The sequence below is a fragment of the Panulirus ornatus genome, chromosome 58 (genome assembly GCF_036320965.1).
Source record: "Panulirus ornatus isolate Po-2019 chromosome 58, ASM3632096v1, whole genome shotgun sequence".
NCBI lineage: Eukaryota > Metazoa > Arthropoda > Malacostraca > Decapoda > Palinuridae > Panulirus > Panulirus ornatus.
In genome coordinates, this window is record NC_092281.1 from 18,735,373 (window position 1) to 18,740,483 (window position 5,111).

The window sequence follows — 5,111 nt, forward strand, 5'->3', positions numbered from 1 at the left end:
AACTACCCCCACCCCCATCAGCATAAACTGCCTACACCCCGATCACCATAAACTGCCCACATCCCATCAGCATAAATTGCCAGCCTCCACATCAACATAAACTACCCCACCCCCATTAACATAAACTGCCCCCACCCCCACATTAGCATTAACTGCCCCCACCCCCACATCAGTATAAACTGCCCCCACCCTCACATCGCCATAAACTGCTCCCCACACCCACATTAACATAAACTGCCCCAACCCCCACATCAACATAGACATCTCACTCCTACATCAACATAAACCGTCCACCCGCACTCCTCCCGCCACACTGATAACCTATGAAGCCATATTAATCACTGGAGGAGAAGTTGAAGGATGCATTCATTCCATGTCAACATACGACGTGTTAAACATAACATGTTGATGTCCTGTTTGTTGTACAGCTTGACAACACAGTCACAAAATTCACTTTTTTATTACGAATCTTATGATTTTTTTTTTTTTGAACTGTTTGACATTTAGATACACCTTCATTATTCATGCTTAGAATGTTGAAAATTATCATTCTTTCAGCGCATAAAACACACACGCACATACACACACACACACACACACACACACACACACCGTACATATGTTTAGAATGTATAATGGGAAAAGTTTCCAGTTTTGTTCTCTCTAGCCAGAGCGCCTCGCTCAGATCTTGGATCTATGGGGTCAATATCATCGTAGCTCACTGCTATGTAAGTATATTTCCTTTTCCCATCCTACCACTCCTGTATATATATATATATATATATATATATATATATATATATATATATATATATATATATACATATGAGAACACAGCACATCTACACAACCATATCATTTGTCACTATCATCACGAAAAAGAAGGGACTGGTTTCACTCATTGTGTTCGAACACCTCACGCCATTCCGCCGACGCTGCTGGTACTGTACATATACATTCGAACATCCATGTGAGTTGTTCGAACACCCGAGAGAATCGTTCGAACGCCCCGAGGTAAGTCTCTTGGTTGTGATCCCCTCTCGCGACTTGATGAGTTCTGCTCTTAGGGTAAGTAAAAGTTAGTATTCTTGCTGAAGACTAGAGAAGAGCGAATCCCTGCTCGAGACTGGGGAAAAGTTCGGATCTCTGTTCGAGATTGGGGAAGAGTTCGGATCCCTGCTCGGGACTAGGGGAAGAGTTTGAAACCTTGCTCGAAACGCTTGACTGCAAATTTACTCCACACGGTGGTCAGTAGTTCTTATATGTGTGTGTGTGTGTGTGTGTGTGGGGGGGGGGGGGGGATGGTGCCTCCAGAGTGACCGCTTGGCCTTTCCCTGCTGCCTACTACTGTACTCTGTGCGAATCCCGTTTTGCAGGCAACGGAAGCAGGACCTACCCTCCCCTCCCCAGCTGACGCAGAAGCGTTGCCGGGGAGCCACGCCAAGGTTGAGGGGTAACGCTTGACGGAGGAGGGGAGGAAAGGGGGGGGGGGGTGGGGGGGGAGGGAAGAAGAAGAAGAAGAAGCAGTGAGTGATGTAGTGATGGAAAACGACAATCTGGAGAACTCCTGCAACTCTGTGTGGCCTTTCATGTGTGATACGCCAGGGAGAGAGAGAGAGAGAGAGAGAGAGAGAGAGAGAGAGAGAGAGAGAGAGAGAGAGAGAGAGAGAGAGAGAGTGTAAAGATCGCCAGGGAGACGGTGTGAGATACGTCAGGGAGATGGTGTGAGATACGTCAGGGAGATGGTGTGAGATACGTCAGGGAGATGGTGTGAGATACGTCAGGGAGATGGGGTGAGATACGTCAGGGAGATGGTGTGAGATAACGTCAGGGAGATGGGGTGAGATACGTCCGGGAGATGGTGTGAGATACGTCAGGGAGATGGTGTGAGATACGTCAGGGAGATGGTGTGAGATACGTCAGGGAGACGGTGTGAGATACGTCAAGGAGACGGTGTGAGATACGTCAGGGAGATGGGGTGAGATAACGTCAGGAGACGGTGTGAGATACGTCAAGGAGACGGTGTGAGATACGTCAGGGAGATGGTGTGAGATACGTCAGGGAGATGGTGTGAGATACGTCAGGGAGATGGGGTGAGATAACGTCAGGGAGACGGTGTGAGATACGTCAGGGAGATGGTGTGAGATACGTCAGGGAGACGGTGTGAGATACGTCAGAGAGATGGTGTGAGGTAACGTCAGGGAGATGGGGTGAGATACGTCAGAGAGATGGTGTGAGATACGTCAGGGAGATGGGGTGAGATACGTCAGGGAGACGGTGTGAGATACGTCAGGGAGATGGTGTGAGATACGTCAGGGAGATGGTGTGAGATACGTCAAGGAGACGGTGTGAGATACGTCAGGGAGACGGTGTGAGATACGTCAGGGAGATGGTGTGAGATACGTCAGGGAGATGGTGTGAGATACGTCAGGGAGATGGGGTGAGATAACGTCAGGGAGATGGTGTGAGATACGTCAGGGAGATGGTGTGAGATACGTCAGGGAGATGGTGTGAGATACGTCAGGGAGACGGTGTGAGATACGTCAGAGAGATGGTGTGAGGTAACGTCAGGGAGATGGTGTGAGATACGTCAGGGAGACGGTGTGAGATACGTCAGGGAGATGGTGTGAGATACGTCAGAGAGATGGTGTGAGGTAACGTCAGGGAGATGGTGTGAGATACGTCAGGGAGATGGTGTGAGATACGTCAGGGAGATGGTGTGAGATACGTCAGGGAGATGGTGTGAGATACGTCAGGGAGACGGTGTGAGATACGTCAGGGAGACGGTGTGAGATACGTCAGGGAGACGGTGTGAGATACGTCAGGGAGATGGGGTGAGATAACGTCAGGGAGATGGTGTGAGATACGTCAAGGAGACGGTGTGAGATACGTCAGGGAGATGGTGTGAGATACGTCAGGGAGATGGTGTGAGATACGTCAGGGAGATGGTGTGAGATACGTCAGGGAGATGGTGTGAGATACGTCAGGGAGATGGTGTGAGATACGTCAGGGAGACGGTGTGAGATACGTCAGAGAGATGGTGTGAGGTAACGTCAGGGAGATGGTGTGAGATACGTCAGGGAGATGGGGTGAGATAACGTCAGGGAGATGGGGTGAGATAACGTCAGGGAGATGGTGTGAGATACGTCAGAGAGATGGTGTGAGGTAACGTCAGGGAGATGGGGTGAGATAACGTCAGGGAGACGGCGGTGTGAGATGCGTCAGGGAGATGGTGTAAAGTACGTCAGGGAGATGGTGTGAGATACGTCAAGGAGACGGTGTGAGATACGTCAGGGAGATGGGGTGAGATAACGTCAGGGAGATGGTGTGAGATACGTCAGGGAGATGGTGTGAGATACGTCAGAGAGATGGTGTGAGGTAACGTCAGGGAGATGGTGTGAGATACGTCAGGGAGATGGTGTGAGATACGTCAGGGAGATGGGGTGAGATACGTCAGAGAGATGGTGTGAGGTAACGTCAGGGAGATGGGGTGAGATAACGTCAGGGAGATGGGGTGAGATACGTCAGAGAGATGGTGTGAGGTAACGTCAGGGAGATGGTGTGAGATACGTCAGGGAGACGGTGTGAGATACGTCAGAGAGATGGTGTGAGGTAACGTCAGGGAGATGGTGTGAGATACGTCAGGGAGACGGTGTGAGATACGTCAGGGAGATGGTGTGAGATACGTCAAGGAGACGGTGTGAGATACGTCAGGGAGACGGTGTGAGATACGTCAGAGAGATGGTGTGAGGTAACGTCAGGGAGATGGTGTGAGATACGTCAGGGAGATGGTGTGAGATACGTCAGGGAGATGGTGTGAGATACGTCAGGGAGACGGTGTGAGATACGTCAGGGAGACGGTGTGAGATACGTCAGGGAGATGGTGTGAGATACGTCAGGGAGACGGTGTGAGATACGTCAGGGAGATGGGGTGAGATAACGTCAGGGAGACGGTGTGAGATACGTCAAGGAGACGGTGTGAGATACGTCAAGGAGACGGTGTGAGATACGTCAGGGAGATGGTGTGAGATACTCAGGGAGATGGGGTGAGATAACGTCAGGGAGACGGTGTGAGATACGTCAGAGAGATGGTGTGAGGTAACGTCAGGGAGATGGTGTGAGATACGTCAGGAGATGGGGTGAGATAACGTCAGGGAGACGGTGTGAGATACGTCAGGGAGATGGTGTGAGATACGTCAGGGAGATGGGGTGAGATAACGTCAGGGAGATGGTGTGAGATACGTCAGGGAGATGGTGTGAGATACGTCAGAGAGATGGTGTGAGGTAACGTCAGGGAGATGGGGTGAGATAACGTCAGGGAGACGGTGTGAGATACGTCAGGGAGACGGTGTGAGATACGTCAGGGAGACGGTGTGAGATACGTCAGGGAGACGGTGTGAGATACGTCAGGGAGATGGTGTGAGATACGTCAGGGAGATGGGGTGAGATAACGTCAGGGAGACGGTGTGAGATACGTCAGGGAGACGGTGTGAGATACGTCAGGGAGACGGTGTGAGATACGTCAGGGAGATGGGGTGAGATAACGTCAGGGAGACGGTGTGAGATACGTCAAGGAGACGGTGTGAGATACGTCAGGGAGATGGGGTGAGATACGTCAGGGAGATGGGGTGAGATACGTCAGGGAGACGGTGTGAGATACGTCAAGGAGACGGTGTGAGATACGTCAGGGAGATGGGGTGAGATACGTCAGGGAGATGGGGTGAGATACGTCAGGAGATGGGGTGAGATAACGTCAGGGAGATGGGGTGAGATACGTCAGAGAGATGGTGTGAGGTAACGTCAGGGAGATGGGGTGAGATAACGTCAGGGAGATGGTGTGAGATACGTCAGGGAGATGGGGTGAGATACGTCAGGGAGATGGTGTGAGATACGTCAGAGAGATGGTGTGAGGTAACGTCAGGGAGATGGTGTGAGATACGTCAGGGAGATGGGGTGAGATAACGTCAGGGAGATGGGGTGAGATAACGTCAGGGAGATGGTGTGAGATACGTCAGGGAGATGGTGTGAGATACGTCAAGGAGACGGTGTGAGATACGTCAAGGAGACGGTGTGAGATACGTCAGAGAGATGGTGTGAGGTAACGTCAGGGA